Source organism: Zingiber officinale, chromosome 9A (assembly GCF_018446385.1).
Source record: "Zingiber officinale cultivar Zhangliang chromosome 9A, Zo_v1.1, whole genome shotgun sequence".
NCBI classification, from domain to species: domain Eukaryota; kingdom Viridiplantae; phylum Streptophyta; class Magnoliopsida; order Zingiberales; family Zingiberaceae; genus Zingiber; species Zingiber officinale.
In genome coordinates, this window is record NC_056002.1 from 44,408,098 (window position 1) to 44,428,022 (window position 19,925).

A 19,925-nucleotide genomic window follows, 5' to 3' on the forward strand; every position below is an offset into this window, starting at 1 on the left:
TTTAAGCAACAGCAGAATAGTTGCAGAACTTCAAATGTTCAGATCCAGTTTTGTTCAACATCCAAATTCCAGAAATTAAACTCCATTCTTACTCTTCTACTTCAAATTTCAGAACCCCGCACATTCTGAAATTACTGCATTTGCAAATAGATTCCTGTCTCAGCTTTTCTTCAAATTAAATTCTTGACCAGCCATCCTAAAATTGCAGATTCAGATTCCTAAACTTCTACAATTACTGCACAATAGTAGAAGAAGGAACACATGCAAATTTCAGCTACAATCTCATCTCTGTAGAATTTAGTACATCAACATCTTCTTGCCACATATGTCTCTTACAATTTTAAATGTCTTAACATAGTATCAAGTCTCACACTTCAAAGCAATTTGAGCTTACTCTTGACATGATAAAACTCAAGATATGGATACATTTAGCATAGGACATTTAGAGCCATTCATTCACAACCAAATTTTCAGAATTTTTGCACCATAAACACCTCCTAAAATCAACCCTTGCTCAAACATTTTCCAAACCTTGATCCATTTCCAGATTGTACAAAATTCATACACCTCCCTCACACTTTATCCTTTATCCTTCTTGTCAAGCTAACTCATCAAGCAATTAATCCAAAACTCTCAACGAAATAAAAGAAATATAACAAGCAAAGAGAATTAGGAATTAGGATGCTAGATGAGAATGTTTCAAGAAAATTATGGAGAAAGAAATGGAAAATATGATGGATCAAGAATGACAAATATCCTTTATCACCATGCACACAAATGATATTGTGACTTTGAAAAGAAACTAAGCAAGTTCTAGAGTTTCAATTGTTGTAAGTGCATGCCACACAAAGAAAAATAATGGTGTATAGGCTTTAAATGGTCCTCTCTAGGTAATTTTCTTGCAAACAAGCTCAATTGATCAAATTGGAATCCACTACCATTTTAACCAATATCATGTAAGAAAAGCATCCAATCATGTCAAATGACCTAAAATTGATGATCAAATTTAAGCAGCTTTACCATCTTAAAAGTATTACTTAGAAAATTCTCATGAAGAATTTTATTCAAATGACATGCTATGTATACCAACTAAATGCAAAGTATGGAAGCAAATGTGGAAATAAAATGCAAAATGTAAAAACAAAGTGCAAATGCAAAGTATGAAACCAAAGAAATGTATAACGAATTTATTAGAGAAAAACTAAACACAAAGCATGACTCAAAATGCAAGAGAAAGCAAAATTGGAACCAACTCCCCTTTCATTCCCGGTGGTTGAAGAAGATCTAACAAAAGAAGCCACCCCGGAAGTGGAGTAATCATGGTTCTACTCAAATTCTTCTTATTAATCCTTTTTCCTTTCAAAATTCTCTCCGGAGGTCTAAGGCGGTTCAGTTTTAGCACCCACTCCGGAAGCTTAGGTTCTCCTACAACATCAATCAAAGAAAATACCTCCCACACACATGTGGGATAAAAAGAAAATAGGAGAATATTAGTGTGGGTAAAAGATATATCAATGAATAAATCACATCTAATAAAATCAATAAATTGTACCTCTATGAAATTTTCTGAAAAATCACACAAAATACTCACCTTGTCATCTTGAGAGGTACCTGGAGTGATGTTTGTTACCTCTTTCTCCTCAAATAAATGCTCAGACTCCAGTTCTGGTGAATGTTCAACTTCATGTAGTGATTCTTGGGTGCTTGGCTCCATAACACAAGTCCCTACACTTTCATCCTCTATTCTTGGTGATTCTTGAAGTAATGCTTCCAGTAAGCATTCCCCTACACTTAAATCATCTTCTGCAACAAGACCTGCATCATTCACATCTAAAGTAACAACATTAGTAGTATCAGAAATTTGAATAACTACATCATCCTCACAAATAAAATTAGAAAATTCTTGTGAATAAATGGGAATAGGGTCAGGCCTGACAAAATCACTACTCTCCATCTCTCCACTGGAGTTCTGTGCTTGTAACTGATTAATGGATGATGCAATCTGATCTAACTGACTCTGAATATTCTGTATCCTTGCAAATTGTTGCTCTTGATGCTCTCTCATTTGTTGCATAACTTCATTGCATTTCCACATTGATTCTTCAATTTGTTCTTGTGCATCCTCATACCTATTCCATTGCTCCATAGGTAGGTAGGACTGATAGAACTGAGTCTGAGGCTGATAAAAATAATTCTCCATCCCATCTCCAAAATACTGATGATATGGATCCATGGTCATATGAATTTCCTGTTCTTACACTGAAACACTAGCAAATAAAATCAGAAGACTCAGGAACAAATAAAATCAAACACATGGATATATAATCATGAAAGCAATCAAAACAACAATCCTAAAATTACTAAACATTGCATATTACAATTTCCCCGGCAACGACGCCAAAATTTTGATAAAGCCTAAAATCTATATTAAATGTCACAAATAGGCTTATCAAATTAACAATTTAATATTTCACTGAACCCCTTAATTTCACAATAATATTGTAGTAACGAGCCCAGGATCGATCCGAGGAACCAACGGTAGAATGTAATTTAGGATTGTCTTTTTTATTCCTATTTTTGGGGTTTTCGATATAAAAATGGAGTTGGGGGGATTTAAGCTTTGAATTTAAATCTAACAAATGAAAAGCACAGCGAATAAGAAATTAATCTAAAGCAATAGTGAAATCTACTTGTGTGCCAACAATCAAACCATAATGCATTGTCACCCTACATTATAATTAAATCATCACCACACTCTTAAACTAAATAGGAAATGACGAGAAGCAATTAAATCTGATCTACAGCAACAATTCAAACCCTAATTTGAAACTACCCAACTAAACAATTAATCAAGCATCAAATAAGACTTAAACTAAGCTTCAACAAGGTAATAAAATACTAACTACTTGCTAAAAACATAACGAACATAAAATGAATCTGATCTAAGCTATAAAACAGTAATAAAATCAACTAAAAAGGTAAACCAATCCATTCTCACAATTAATTCCACAAGTTTCACACTCAAGCCGTCACACAAGAGTGCCAAAGTCGAAACCACCCAACTTTGGACCTCAATGGATCGTCTAAGCTACGTATCAGCTCAAGGAAGGTTCAAAAACGCCGACGGACCACCCCCGACGAGCTGAAACAACCCTAAACCCAAGACAATGCCGAAAATCTGGAAATCTGCCTCTGGATCTGATGGAAGGCTGTGGAACGCGGATGAACGTCGAGTGAAGCTCAGGAACACCGGAAGACCACCTCCGAATGTTGCTGATGGGAATCGGAGCTTGGATTTGGAGGACCACCGCCAAATCGAGCTGGAAAAGGAAGATGCCACGAGCCAAATTCCACCGGAGAGAACACCCTCCAATGGCTCCAGATGATCGGGATGTCGCCGCCGAGAATCTCACCACCAAGATAAAAGCTCGGGAGATTGATTGGAGAAGGAATGGGGCCGAAATCCGGAAGATTGCCGCGAGGACGAGCTGCTGTGCGTGGAGGAGTCGACGAAGGAAGTTGGGTACTGTAGCTTCTGTTTTGAATCAGATCTGGATCTGAACGGACGGCTGGGATTGATTTGGAGCTAAATCAACGGTGAAAGTTTGCCCAAAATCCGATCTGAAGGTACTGATGTTGATCTAGGGTCTGGATCTACTCTCCCGTAGGTCGGATCGATCAGATCATCACTGGATGGCCCGGATCTGCACAGTCGTCATTGAACGGTCCAGATTAATCCGGCTGGATCAATGGCTGGATGAACTCAGATCTGGATTAAAACTTCTGGATCTTCATCAATGGCTTAAATCTGCTCCCCATTAGGTTGGATCGGCCAAATCTTCAACGGATGGTTCAGATCTGTCCTATTCTTGATGAACGGTCCATAATGCTTCAAAGCTTGATCTTCTTGTTTGGACTCCGATTCGAGCCCAATTTCAGTCCAAATAGATCCAAATCTAAGATCCTTTGATGCCTGCAAAATAAGAATTAAATATTAGCATCAAATAACACCAAAAATAATATAATTTGTAATTAAGTCCAAAATCTATGCAATGCACAAAAATGTAATGTAACCATGATTTAAACTATGAAACCAACATCAAAACCATGCATAAATGAATCAAAATAATGCAGTAAAATCATGGTTATCACGTATCCCCAGAGCAACGGTCAAGCAGAAGTAGCCAATCGGGAGATTCTTCGCATTCTTCGGGCTCGGCTCGACCATATGGGAGGAAGCTGGGTGGACGAGCTGTCGGGCGTCCTATGAGCTATCCGCACGACTCCAAAGGAGGGAACGGGTGTCACGTCGTTCCATTTAGTGTACGGCGGTGAAGCAGTTGGCGTAGAGTCCGTCCGGATCCAGAACTATGATGATGACAATCCCGAGCGGAGGGAGATGGAGTTGGACTTGATCGACGAAGAGTGAGCCAAGGCGTCCGTCCGGCTGATGGCGTACTGGCAGAGAATGAAGCAGAACTACAACCGACGCGTGATCCCTAGAGCATTCCAGGTGGGCGACCTAGTGTGGAATAAAGTAAAGCCGGTCGGGGACGTTGGCAAGCTGGAGGCTCCTTGGGCGGGCCCCTTCAAAGTCATCAAAAAGCTCCGCTCGGGTGCCTATTATTTGGAGGATGAAGACGGACAACAACTGGATCAACCATGGAGCGCGAACCACCTCCAGCCTTACCGGGCGGGGTGAAAGGTGCGGTGCGCAAATGAAATGTATGCTGTATACTTTCCATTTGGCTGTATACTTGAAATGCAGGAGTAAAAAAGTCACAAAATTGGCGCAAGTATGGGGCATCGTCAGCCGAATCGGAAGTTCGTCGAGCTCCGACGTTAAATATCGAGAGTCGCACTGGCGACTATAAACCCTCCGGCCGGAAGACCGTCGAGCTCCGACGTTAAATATCGAGAGTCGCACCGACGACTATAAACCCTCCGGTCGGAAGACCGTCGAGCTCTGATGTTAAATATCGAGAGTCGCACCGGCGACTATAAACCCTCTGATCGGAAGACCGTCAAGCTCCGACGTTAAATATCGAGAGTCGCGCCGGCGACTATAAACCCTCTGGCCGGAAGACCATCGAGCTCCGACGTTAAATATCGAGAGTCACGCCGACGACTATAAATCCTCCGGCCGGAAGACCGTCGAGCTCCGACATTAAATATCGAGAGTCGCACCGGTGACTATAAACCCTCCGGCCAGAAGACCGTCGAGCTCCGACATTAAATATCGAGAGTCACACCGGCAACTATAAACCCTCCGGCCGGAAGATCGTCGAGCTCCGACGTTAAATATCGAGAGTCGCACCTGCGACTATAAACCCTCCGGTCGGAAGATCGTCGAGCTCCGACGTTAAATATCGAGAGTCGCACCGGTGACTATAAACCCTCCGGCCGAAGCGAAAGACGCTTGAAGATAAGTGGTAAGGGAAAATGGTGACAAGTCATATGCCACCTACGCCCGCTCGGGGGGGCCAAGTTGGCCGAGTTGTGTGTCATAGGCCCCCCGACTAGTCACCCACAAGCATGCAAAGTAAAAACGGAGTTGCACAAAGATAATTTTTTCATGGAAATTAGAGAAATCAAGGCCAAGCGGCCGAATTACAAAAAGGAAGTTTTTTTGGCCGAACGGCCGAATTACATAAAGACTTCTACTCTAAAAAATCATAAAGGTCCTTAGGGATATTGTTGAGGAGCGCCGCATAGTCTTGGGCCGGGATGCTGGCGGAGTCGGGAGCTGACCCTTGGACTTCAGGTAGTCCATCGTGGCGGTGATGGCAAGCTCGAAAGCAGTATACATCCGCTCGCATACTTTCTCTGAAAATTCGGTCGAGCGGATGTGCTTCAACCTCAGGGTTGCGACTCGGTCGGGTTCCGCCTCTTGATATTCCCTGAAGGCAACTTGAGAAGCTTCAAGAGACTCCTGCAAAGTCTTCAGGTCATCCTTATGTTTAGTTGCCTCGGCCGAGTGGCTCGCTTTCTCACCATTCAACTGCTCCATCAGCTCTTTGACTCGTTGCTCCAGGCCCCAAGCCTCGACATTCTTCTTCTCCAGATCGGCGATAGCCGTTTTCTTCCGATCGGTCGCCAGGCTTATTTTTCGATCCAGTGATTTGACCTGTCGATCGAGTTCGGCCAGAGTGTGGGCCTGGTCGGCCGTCTTCTTTTGCTCAGCCACCAACAGAGCTTGGGTCTTCTTAAGCTCTTTCTGCAGCTCAGCGTATGAAGGACCCTGAGAGGGCGCGCCGCCCGAACTCCTTAACCTCTTTAGCTCCTCGTCCACCATGGCCAGACGATTGGAGACAGCATCTCCTCCACCCATCTCTGACATAAGCAAGATTGTTAATAGCCGATCAGAAAGAATGCTTAAAGGACTTGAGAAAACACGCTTATCCCAGTGGCCTGCTGCATGTGGCTGTTGGCCAGATTGCCGAGTGGAATCATCGCGACCCGTGCTCGAGCGTCGGCCCACATCTCGGCTAGGGGCCCCTTCATGGTGATCATGTGCTCGGGCGCGGTTGGCCGATCGGACTTGGGCATCAACTCTTCGGTGGGGAGATGCAGGGAAACCCTGATGGTACGGTGCCGATCGGGAGTCGTCTGGGCGGAAGCTGGGGAAGGATCAGAGGCTGGCGTAGAAAATTGGGACAAAATGGTCGAACGTTGGACTTGGCAGGGAGCGGGCGAAAGGGCATTGACAGGAATGGCCTCGAGAGGGTCCGCAGACGCATCCAGCTGGGATGGTGTCCGATCGGACGAAATCGCCTCAACCGCTGGAGCTTTTCCGCGAGAATCGGTGGTGGTCCGCTCGGACGGCTGGACCGCGGAAGTTGCCGATCGAAGGGGTGTCTCCGCTCGGCGCCTCTTTTGTCGAAGAGGGCGCTCTTCCTCCTGAGCGGAGCCTTCCTCCCAAGCGGAAGACCCTCGGCTAGAAGTTATGCCAACCACCGGCTCCGGGAGAGAAGCCTGAGCGGTCGACTCCCCCGCATTCGTTTCGCTCTCTCCTTCGTTAGAGCCGACCGGGGTGATGCCCAGTTGCTCCATCTCTTTGGCAGCTGCGGCCTTGAGCACCGCCGCTTTCCTCTTCAAAATTTCGGCCATCACGAACTCCATGACAATGTCCGCTGCAAAGCAAAAAGGAGAAAATCAGTTAGCAATCAAAGCGAATGCACAAGTAAAATTCTTACCGAAGCCGCTCGGGAGGGGGGTCCTGATCGTACTCAAGCCAAATATGTACATCACCCCTTTAGGCAAGAACTTATTGATGTCAAACTTCAGACCGGCTAGCATGTTGGCAGCATGAAGATAGTTCGGTCGGGTCTTGAACCTCTTAAGCTCAGGGGAGATTGGCAGTCCGACCTGCTACTGGGTTCGGAAAGCGGCCCGTTCGGGAAGACGAAGATAGAAGTAGTACTCTTTTCAATGTTTATTGGAAGAGGACAGTTTATTAAAGAAGACTAAACCAGGCCGAGCCTGGAACATGTAAGTGCCTAGCTCGGACTGTTTAGGATAATAAAAATAATAGAAGACCTCCAGTCGGAGGGGAATGTTGTGGATTTTGAACAAGACAACAACGCCGCATAGAAGACGGAAGGTGTTAGGGACTAAGCTTCCGAGCGGAATGCCGAAAAAATTACAAACTTCTACGATGAAGGGATGGATTGGAAAGCGCAGACCGGCTATGAACTGGTCGCGGAAAACACAGAAAGCTCCGTGCGGTAGTTTGTGTGGCCGAGCGGAGGGGGAGGGTAAGATAATTTCAAAATCAGAGGGGATGTCAAAATTGTCCATCAGAATATCGGCGTCACGCCGATCGAAGCGTGACTCCATGGTAGTATATGTTGGAGGATCTTGTGGCCAGCTTGAAGGGGGGTTGGATAGACGGCACCCCCAAATCGTTAGCTTCCTACACTATTGTTAGCTTGCGCAGCGGAATACAAATAAAAACAAACAAGCTAAACTAAATACAAGACAAAGAAAGGAAATGCAAACCAAACCGCTAACACGTTCGATGTAACGTGGTTCGGAGATGATGCTCCTACTCCACGGCTGTCCGTAAGGTGGACGATCCCGATCCTTCGGTGGATTAGCCCCCGGCAAACTCCGGCTACTCAAGCAACTCCTTGTGGGTGGAGAAACCTCACCATAAACTCACTAAGACCTCTTGGATTACACAAGCACTTGAGAACTCTTGTGACTACTAATTAAGCTTTAACAAGTCTAATTTCGTCGCCTTGGCCGGCCATACCAAACTCCTTCTTATAGAGCTTGGAACAAATCAGAACCTGATTTGCCCGTTACCAGTCGACTGGTCCATGCACCAGTCGACTGGTGCCAGCCCAACGGCACTCCAACGGTTATCTATCAGTCGACTGATCCCAGCCATTTCGGGCACAGAACCTCTCTGTGCTCACCACCAGTCGACTGGTCCCAATACCAGTCAACTGGTACAACCTTAAACTTAGGGTTTCCCATCCCGAGTACATTTCACTCGCACTCGGACCCTCACGACTCACTTGACTCTTCTTTGCAGCCTTGACCTCTTGTCTTCAAGCCTACTTCCTTTGGCTCTCGTCCCTCGGATGCATCCAAGCCCGCGGCTTGTCTCCAATGCCATCCTTCGCGTATGCCTCGAAGTCGCTTCCCTCGGCCCTTGTCCTTGCTACCTTGTCCAAGATCCCTCAGATGCATTCAAGCCCGCGGCTTGTCCTCAATGCCATCCTTCATCGGACCCGAAGCCGTCAACCTGAGTCACATGTGTCACCTGCAGTCCTGCACAACTCAAGTACACATATCAAATAACGAGGGTAAACCTAACTTAAACCCTTTGCCCAAACACCAAAACACATGGTCCCGCGGACCATTGGGATTGCTCCAACAGTATACCACGGGCCGAGGGCTTGGTCTTGAGGCTGAGAGGAACTAGCCATTGTCCGAATGGACGAAACCACAAAAGGTGAGGAAAGGCAAACGATAGAAGGAAGAAGATGACAAACAATGCAGTGACCATAGAGCGAGAACTCGACAAAAAAACACGAGAGTAATAGAGAAAGGGTGAGGACCTTACAAAGAAGCAAACGAAGATCGAAGGAAGAGTGTGAGTGGTTGCCGGAAGAAGCAGCAACAAGATCACCGGAGCAGGAACGACAAGGAAAGCTTCTGGGCACGCGAAAGCAAAAATGCGGCGAGGAGGGGGAGAAGGCGAAGGCTTTATAGGGTTGAGCCTGAGCGGCCTCCACCGTCGGATGCAGGTTACGGGAACTGAAGCACGCATCGGGCCGTCCATTTCAAACTACCTCGGTCTCGTCGCCCGCGACGACGCCGCCGTACGATGACAGCAGCAGCGCCACATGGCATTCGACCACTGGAGAGCATTTAATGAGCACCTTCACGAGGCGCAGAGCGCATGCCCAGCCTTAATGTCGAAGATTGGCGCAAATTTAGAAAAGATCTGAGGAATGTCGGCGTTGATTGAGGTCATAGCTATCCCCGTGGGGGCCGAGAGAAGGATAGTTTCACAGACGTCGCTCGGCGTGACTGGCGGTCTAGTCAGTCAGACTAATCGCCTCTGATCCGGCGGTAAGAATGGGGGATCCACTTCCTGAAGGGTCTCAGCTTGAGGACAGATGGAGGGCTGACTAAGCGGTTAATGGTCGCGCCGAGCAGCTGAGTAGGTCCGAGCGGAACCAAAGATAACCCAGTCATGGGCTGGGGTTTCCGACGCCAAGGCGGAAGAACCGAATGGCCGAGCGGGGCGTCTGCCCGGCTGAAGGTTAGCCGAGCGGCCTATTCGTTCGGCTCAGGATTTGGGATGTCAGCAAAGGCATGTCTGATGATTACGCCGTACACAAGAGTGCACGATGGAGGATCTCGTCGTCACATCATGGAGAGGTTGATACAGTAGCGGTATGGCCTTATGGATGTCTTTCTGACAGACCCATATCTGGGCATGGTCCTTCTGACAGACCCATACCTGGGCATGGTCAAAAGCAGGTGATTGCTTTGATTGGCGCGCCCCGGGCTCCTTCGAGAGGTCTATATAAGGTCTCCATTTCTTCACCGGAGGTACGCGAGTCTTCATTCTACAGCCACCTTCTTCATCCATTCCTCGCTTGACTTGAGCGTCGGAGGGCCGTCGCCGGGACACCCCCCCTGGCTCGGTTTTGTTGCAGGTTCGCCGGAGCACTCGAGGATCCAGCAGGGAGCGCCACGTCCCCAGCGTTCGTTGACTCCTGGTTCGGACAGGATCAAATTGGCGTCGTCTGTGGGAACACACTTGCATCCGAACAGAGGCAATGGACGAGGCTGGAAGAATACACACCGTGGCACTCTCACAAGAAGAGTTGGACGCTCTGGTCGAGATGAGGGCCGCCAGACTTGTGGAGCAAAAACAAAAAGCATCAGTCGAGCGGCCGGAGCAACAAGCAACATCTACGTCGAGTGGCCGAGCGGAAGCACCTCAAGCCACCGTCGCATTCCATCGGGCCTTATTCCGCACCCCTGAAGCCGTACCAGCTCGGAGAGATAGAGGATCTTCTTCTGACGAAATGCCTAGGCGAGACGACAGAAAGGGGAAAGCTCCCCGAGCGGACTCATCTCCCGAGCGGATCAATCGCCAATTCTCGGAGGTTATTCTACGAGACCCTCTGCCCAAGCACTACGTGCCTCCGACGATCGGCGAGTACAATGGAACAACAGACCCGGATGATCATCTGGGTAAGTTCGATAACACAGCTACGCTCCATCAATATACAGACAGAGTAAAGTGCCGAGTCTTTCTTACCACTCTCTCGGGATCAGCTCAACGGTGGTTTCGGAGGCTGCCGGACGGATCCATCACTAGCTTCAAGGACTTCCGGACAGCCTTCCTCCACCACTTCGCCAGCAGTCGGCGTTATCAGAAGACAAGTGTCAGCTTGTTCGCCATCAAGCAAGAGCCGAGAGAATCGCTTCGAGCTTACATCCAGCGATTCAACCAAGTGGCAATGGATATTCCAACGGCCACATCGGAGACGATGATGAATGCCTTCAAGCAAGGCCTTGTGGATGGGGACTTCTTCCGGTCGCTCATCCGAAAGCCGCCCCGAGATTATGATCATATGCTGCACCGGGCCAATGAATATATCAACGTGGAAGAAGCGCAGGCAGCCAGGAAAAAAGAAACACCAACCGAACGGGCTCCTCATGCCGAGCGGAGACCCTTGGCCGCTCATCAACCGCCGAGAGGACCAAGGGCCGAAGCAACCCGCTCCCCTCGTGTGAGGTCCCATGTACAAGAGGTAGCTGCCGCTCGGCCTAAGCCAAAGAAGAGATGGACCCCTATGTTCTGCTCCTTCCACCGGACGGATACGCACAACACGAGGGATTGTCGAAGTCTTCCCTTCGTGGCTAATCCCGTTCCTAGAAATGCCGAACGACGGTCTCCTTCCATCGACAGGAGACAAAGGACCCATGAAGCCGACCTGACCCGCACCGAGAGGCGACATCAACAGACGTCCGATCGGCAGCGATCTCCAAGACAGGAGAATCGCCGAGCATCCAGAGAACGGTCCCGACCGGCCACTCGGGAAGAGGAAAATAGGAGCAATACTTCCCGCGGCGAGATCAATGTTATTGCTGGTGGGCCGACCGGAGGAGACTCCAACCGAGCCAGAAAGGCGGGCGTCCGGCAGCTCCAGATCCACGCAGTCGGTTGCAGCCAAGAGCGGGCAAGTGGATCGGAAATCACTTTCGGGCCTGGGGACTTAGAAGGAGTTGAAGTGCCCCACGATGATGCTCTGCTCATTAAAGCGGTAATAGCAAATTACACTATTCATCGCGTGTTTGTTGACACAGGGAGCTCGGTCAACATCATATTCAAGAAGGCGTTCGATCAGCTGCAAATTGATCGAGCCGAGTTGCTGCACATGACGACCCCGCTCTACGGGTTTACGGGCAATGAAGTTCAGCCGGTTGGACAGATCCGGCTGGCTACCTCGCTGGGAGAGGAGCCGCTCAGGAGGACCAGGACAATAAATTTCGTGGTGGTCGATTCTCCCTCGTCCTACAACGTCATTTTGGGACGACCGGCGCTCGGCGAATTCCGAGCAGTCGTCTCAACCTTCCACCAGAAGATGAAGTTCCCCGTCGAAGACAAGGTGGGAGAGGTACGGGGAGATCAGTTAGCAGCTCGACGGTGCTACATAGAGATGGTCCGAGCAGAATCCAACTCCGCTCGGAAGGCGCCTCGAATCGAGGTAAATGCCATCACTGAAAAGCCACCCTCTCTGATTTATGAAGAAAAAGAGGAAGTGCAGATTCACCCGACCCGATCCGAGGCTACAACTTTTATTGCCTCTGATCTGGAGGAGAAGCAAAAGGAGGAGCTGATCCAATGCCTCCGACGAAATCATGATGTATTCGTCTGGTCGACACATGAGTTGCCCAGAATTTCGCCGAGCATAGCGCAGCATGAGTTGCATGTCCGACCGGACGCTCGGCCGATAAAGCAGAGAAAAAGAGATTTCAGTGCCGAGCAGAACTCTATCATCCGGGCGGAAGTAGAGAAACTTCTGGAGGCCGGCCATATACGCGAAGTGCAGTTCCCGAGCTAGCTGGCTAATGTAGTATTAGTCTCCAAGCCGGGTGGCAAGTGGAGAGTCTGCATCGACTTTCGGGACTTAAACAAAGCATGCCCCAAAGATTTTTATCCCCTGCCTCGGATAGATCAGCTGGTGGACTCTACGGCCGGCTGCGAATTAATTTGTATGCTCGACGCCTACCAAGGCTATCATCAAGTGCCGCTTGCTCGGGAAGATCAAGAAAAAGTAAGCTTCGTAACGGCCGACGGCACATATTACTATAATGTGATACCGTTCGGATTGAAGAATGCCGGGGCCACTTATCAACGCTTGATGAACAAAGTGTTCAAGGAGCAGATCGGGCGGAATCTGGAAGTTTATGTGGACGACATTCTCATTAAATCTGCCCGAGCTACCGATCTCTTCAAGGACATGGAAGAAACCTTCCGAACGCTGCGCAAATATGAAGTCAAGCTAAATCCCCAGAAGTGCCTGTTCGGAGCAAAAGGGGGGCGTTTCTTGGGATATATAGTGACCGAGCGGGGAATTGAAGCCAATCCCAGCAAGGTGAAAGCTCTGCAAGACATGCTTCCTCCCAGAAATACAAGGGAAGTGCAACGGTTGACCGGTCGGATAACTGCTTTGTCCAGATTCATCTCCAAAACTGCCGACCGGAGCCTGCCATTCTTCAAGATCCTGTGCAAGGCTACTAAGTTCCAGTGGGATGAAGAATGTGACCGAGCATTTGAAGAGTTGAAAACATATCTAAATTCTCTGCCTGTACTTGCCAAGCCGATCGGGGGTGAGTCACTTTATATGTATCTGTCGTCAACTGAACATGCTGTAGGCTCAGCACTTGTGAGGGCGAGCGGCGAAGAGCAGCCGGTGTATTTTCTAAGCCACATTTTAAAAGATGCTGAATCTCGTTACACCGGGCTCGAGAAGTTGGCCTTTGCTTTGGTTCTAGCCGCTCGGCGCCTTCGACCATATTTCTTGGCTCACACCATCATAGTCCGGACAAACAGTCCACTAGGAAGAGTGCTGTTGAATCCAGAAGCGTCCGGACGGCTCATCAAGTGGACGACAGAACTAAGTGAATTTGACATCCAATACCAGCCCCGCTCGGCGATCAAAGCGCAATCCTTGGCTGATTTTGTGACCGAAGTGCAGGGGCCAGAGCCGGAAGCTCTGTGGAGAATATATGTGGATGAGTCTTCCACTCGGCTCGGAAGTGGGATTGGAATATTGCTGCTCTCACCTCAAGAAGAAAAGATGCACCTATCCGTCCGGCTGGACTACAAAGCCACCAACAATGAAGCAGAGTATGAGGCCCTCATAGCCGGACTGCAGGCAGCGCGTCGGGTGACACTCTATTCGGATTCACAGTTGGCCGCTCAGCAACTTTCTGGCACCTTTGAAATCAACAGCGTTCGGCTTAAGCTCTACGCTGAAGCCTTTGAAAAACTCAAAGCTACTTTCCGAGAGGTCCTTATTCAAAAGATTCCCCGAACGGAGAACCAGGTAGCCGATGACTTGGCCAAACTAGCAAGTTCTATAGTGCCGGTCACCATTCAGCAACCAATTGAAAAAGTACTGCTGGTAGCGCACGTCGACAGGACTCACGTTTCCAAGCGACTGGAGGACACCCATCATAGAGTTCCTCCGCTTAGGAGCCACACCGGCTGATCGGGATGAAGCCCAGCTGCTCAGGAGGAGGGCCGGTCGGTTCACACTCATCGGTGATCAGCTCTACAAGAAGGCTTTCTCACGTCCGCTGTTGAAATGCGTGAGCTCGGAAGACTCGGCTTACATTCTCCAAGAAGTACATCAAGGATCGTGTGGAGGGCATCCGGGCGGACGATCATTAGCTAAGAAGATCCTGCTAGCTGGATACTTTTGGCCGACCTTACAAATAGACGCCGCTCGGACAGTATCTACATGCCTTTCGTGCCAGAAGTATCACAACTTCTCCCACCGACCGGCAGAGGAGATGAAGGCATCAACCGTCTCATGTCCGTTCGATCAATGGGGAATGGATATCGTGGGTCCATTTCCGATGGCGACCGGGCAGAGGAAATTTTTGCTGGTGGCGGTCGATTATTTCTCCAAGTGGGTGGAAGCCGAGCCACTAGCCAGGATCACCGAACAGATGGTCAAAAAATTCATATGGCAACACATCATCTGTAGGTTCGGTATCCCTCGCCGACTGGTTTCCGACAACGGGCGGCAATTCACAGGGAAGGTGCTAGAAGATTGGTGCAAAAGCTACGGCATCGAGCAACACTTCACGTCTGTGGCTTACCCCCAAAGCAACGGTCAAGCCGAAGTAGCCAATCGGGAAATTCTTCGTATTCTGCGCGCTCGGCTTGACCACTTAGGAGGAAGTTGGCCGGATGAAGTGCCGGGCGTTTTATGGGCCATCCGAACAACTCCTAAGGAAGGAACGGGTGTTACACCTTTTCATCTGGTGTACGGCGGCGAAGCGGTCATTCCGGTTGAAGTCGGCGTCGAGTGCGTCCGGGTCCAATGTTACGATGGAGGCAACGCCGAGCGGAGGAACTTGGAGCTGGACTTGGTTGATGAGGAGCGGGCCAAGGCATCTGTTCGGCTGATGGCGTACCGTCAATGGATGAAGCAAAACTACAACCGGCGCGTCATTCCCCGATCCTTCCAAGTCGGCGACCTCGTCTGGAAGAAAATCAAGCCGGTCGGCTACGTTGGCAAGCTTGAAGCTCCGTGGGCAGGTCCCTTCAAAATCATCGAAAAGCTCCGCTCGGGCGCATATTATTTGGAGGATAAGGACGGCCAACAGCTAGATAGGCCGTGGAGCGCGAACCACCTCCAGCCTTACCGGGCGGGGTGAAAGGTGTGCCAATGTAAATCATCCTATGTACTTCTTTCGACTGGATGCTTGAAATGCAGAAATGAAAAATCAAGAGAACAAATATAAGGCATCGTCAACGAGGAGCGAAGGCCCCGTACCATTCGGACGGAGGTATATTATCCGAGCCAAAATGCTCGACGAAGTAGACCCTGAGCCGTTCGGCCAGGAGGGCATTATCCAAGCTGGGTGAAAGGAAGGCAAAGAGCTACGCCGAACGGAAGCGTCAAAATTAGCCTTAACGGTCGTCTAGCCCAGACGTTAAACCGTAGAGCCGCGCCGACCGGCTATAAATATCCGTGCCGACGAGCTCCGTCGTTAAAGATCGAGAGCCGCGCCGATCGGCTATAAACATCCGCGCCGACGAGCATCGTCGTTAAAGATCGAGAGCCGCGCCAATCGGCTATAAACATCCGCGCCGACGAGCACCGTCGTTAAAGATCGAGAGCCGCGCCGATCGGCTATAAACATCCGCCGCGAGCACCGTCGTTAAAGATCGAGAGCCGCGCCGATCGGCTATAAACATCCGCCCCGAGCACCGTCATTAAAGATCGAGAGCGCGCCGATCGGCTATAAACATCCGCCGCGAGCACCGTCGTTAAAGATCGAGCGCGCCGATCGGCTATAAACATCGCGAGCACCGTCGTTAAAGATCGAGAGCGCCGATCGGCTATAAACATCGCGCCGACGAGCACCTAAAGATCGAGAGCCGCGCCGATCCGCTATAAACATCCGCGCCGAAGCACCGTTGTTAAAGATCGAGGCCGATCCGCTATAAACATCCGCGACGAGCACCGTCGTTAAAGATCGAGCCGCGCCGATCGGCTATAAACATCCGCGCCGACGAGCATCGTTAAAGATCGAGAGCCGCGCCGATCGGCTATAAACATCTGCGCCGACGAGCATCGTTAAAGATCGAGAGCCGCGCCGATCGGCTATAAACATCCGCACAGACGAGCACCGTTCGAGAGCCGCACGATCGGCTATAAACATCCGCGACGAGCACCGTCGTTAAAGATCGAGTCGCGCCGATCCGCTATAAACATCCGCGCCGACGAGCATCGTCGTTAAAGATCCGAGCCGCCGATCGGCTATAAACATCCGCTACCGACGAGCACCGTCGTTAAAGATCGAGAGCCGCGCCGATCGGCTATAAACATCCGCGCCGACGAGCACCGTCGTTAAAGATCGAGAGCCGCGCCGATCGGCTATAAACATCCGCGCTGACGAGCACCGTCATTAAAGATCGAGAGCCGCGCCGATCGGCTATAAACATCCGCGCCGACGAGCACCGTCGTTAAAGATCGAGAGCCGCGCCGATCGGCTATAAATATCCGCGCCGACGAGCACCGTCGTTAAAGATCGAGAGCCGCGCCGATCGGCTATAAACATCCGCGCCGACTATAATCGTTCGCAAGTACCAGATTGATTAAGGCCGATCGGCCGTCGGTTTGCCAACACTTCGCATTCACTGAAGGCCAACAGTATAGCCAAGCGCTAAACGATTTTGAGGAAACAAGTCAATTGATTAACCCGATCGGTCGTTTAGTAGGAAACACGGGGAGTCCAACTGATTCTACGAATAAGCAGAAACACACTAAAAAGAGACAATGAAGGGCAAACAAAAAATACAAGCAAAGGAACATAAGGAGGCCGAACGGTACGTACAAAAAAATTTTTGCATCCGCTGAGCGGATGAAATACAGAAAGCACTTGAAAGAACTCGCCTCACTCCGGGTCTTCAAAATTAAAAAAGGCGTCCGGGATATCATCAATCATGGCCGCCAGGTCGGAGGAGGGAATATGCATTCCCGTAGGAAGGTGGCCACCCTTCTTCAAATACGCCATGGTGACCTTGGCCTCGGCGAAAGTTGAGAGGCGTTGTCGCCGAATTTTGCCGAACCGTTCGGCGGAGATATTCTTGGCGCTGGCGACTCAGCTCTCCTCCTTATATTTTTAAGCACCTTGGGAGGCGATTAAGGAATCTTGACCGCCTTGAGTCCATCTCGACCTTTGTGCGTTCGGTAGAACGAACCTCCGCTCGGCATTCATTTGGGCCTCCGACTTTTAGATTGTTGATCTAGGGCCGAACTTCAACTTTCATCTTATCCAGATCAGCAATCGCCCGCCTCTTCCGGCCATTGGCGCGCTTCACGTCCCCGTCACGCTTCTTCACCAAGTCTTGGTCGGGCCACCTGTAGCGGATCGGCGACCTTTTTATTCGGCCTCGAGGGTTTGTTTCTCCCGCTCGTGATGGACCCCGATACTTGGAGTTTTCGGGAGATCCTCCATTCGGCTAGCCGATGGCTAGTGGCGATTTGCTCGCCCAATGCTAAATAATAAAATCAGGAATCAAACAATAGCATGACACAGGAAGAAAGATGAATTTACCTGAGTGGCCTGCTGCATGTTGTTATTGCCGAGCTGCTTGGGCGTCATGAGGGCCACTTGAATCTGCGCGTCCTCAAAAAGCTTGGCGAGCGGACCCGTCAGGGTTATTTCATGGACGGGGCTAGATGGCCGATCGACGGACAATAAATATTCCTCCGATGGGAATCGGAGGGTAGTCTTGATGGTAGGGTGGCCGTTCGGCGCTTTGTCAGCCGCGGTCGCCTGTCTCGAGGACTCCTCTATGGTTGAGGTTTCGCCCAACCATCGTAAGCGACGACGAGTCCGTGGAGGAGAGCCAGAGGGCTGTGCGGTGGGCGAGGTCACTGGGGTCCCGATCCACGACGGCGTGCGATCTGGCGAAGCGACCCCGACCGGCGCCTGTGGCTCGCCCTCTTGGGTCGGCGGAAGGCTGGAGTCTCTTCGACGCTTTCGCCGAACTTCCAGCGGTGGATCCCCGACCTGAGGGACTCCCAGCTCGGCGGATGGGGCAGCTTCTGTTTCAGGGGCGGACTGCGCCCCCCCCCCCCTCTCCTGCATCTGCCGGGCGGCTGGGGATGAGACCCCGCTCGGCGAGCTCTTTTTTGGTAGCCGCTTCAATTTCCACGGCCTTCAACTTCAGATGAGCGGTAGCTTTGGAGCGCCACATGACTTCAGCTGTAATAGAATAAATTAAAATCAGTTAGATAAAAAAGGCGAAGGGAGTAAAGAGTCTTTTACCCATGCGGTAGGGGAGATTGGCCCGAACGGGAGATAATCCGAAAATGTACAACACCCCCTTGAGAAGCAACTGGTCGATCTTGTACCGCTGACCGGACAACCGGTTCACCGTATGAAGGTAGGCTGGGTTGCTTCTGAATTTGCCGAGCTCCGGCTAGGTCGGCACGGCGGTCTGCCATTTGGTTCGAAATGCTGGCCGCTCGGGAAGTCGGATATAGAAGAAAAATTCCTTCCAGTGCTTGTTGGAGGTCGGCATATTATCAAAAAATTTAAAGCCTATTCTACTCTGGAAAATAAAAGTGCCAAACTCGGATTGTTTGGGGTAGAAGAAGAAGTGGAATATTTTGGGGTCAAGTGGGATATTATGCAGCTTAAAGAGGACAACCACCCCGCTCAGCAACCTAAAGGAGTTCGGCACAAGTTGGCCGAGCGGGATGCGGAAATAATTACAAACCTCCAAAATGAATGGATGGGTAGGAAATCTAAGGCCGCCCTGGAATTGGTCTAGAAAAAAGTAAATGGTACCGATCGGCGGGTTATGGGGCCGATCGGTCGGGTCGGCTATAACTATTTCATGGTCGTCCGGGATCCCGTACGTCCGAACAAGACTCCGAGCGCCCTCCTCGTCAAATTTACTTTCCATACTCATATACCATGGACCGTGAACATGGGTAGCGGGTTCGGAAGAGCTCGCCATCTCGAAGAGACAAAAGGATAGCAACGAAAGAGAGGTGAAACGATTAGGAAAGACCTGGTAAGTGAGGAAAGAAGGCTCACTAAGAAGGAGATGGGCGGAGAAGATCGCCGGTGAGAGGATAGCCGCCGAAAAACGGGAACTGGATCGCTGGAGGCTGCAGCAACAGAGGAGGCAGAAGGACAAAGCACGAGCAAAGATGCGGCAGAGGAGGAGGACTAAGGCTTTATACGACCGAAGTCGGTTAGCCTCCATCGTCCGATCCAGGTCACGAGAAATAAGAACATCATCGGGCCGTCCATTTCAAAGTAATTGCGTCCCATCGTACGGCCCGTCACCGCCACCCGAGAAGAGCCACGTGGCGCTCTGTCACCAGGCGCAATTAAGGCGCCCATACCGCGCATGCTTCGGTTTAATGAAGAGGATTTGCGTGATTTTCGAGAAGATTTCGACAAGCAAACATCCACGTTGAGCGACAAGACAACCAAAACGAAGAGCCGAGCGGCTGAATTTGGCAGAAGGGCCGAACGGCCCCAGGGATATTATAAGCGACGGAAAGGCGGCGACCGCCCGCTCGGACACATAGTCCAGTCAGTCGGACTCACTGCCTCCTTCGACTAGACTTGAAGGGAAGGCAAGTGATCCGGCGGTAAGAATGGGAGATCCACTTCCT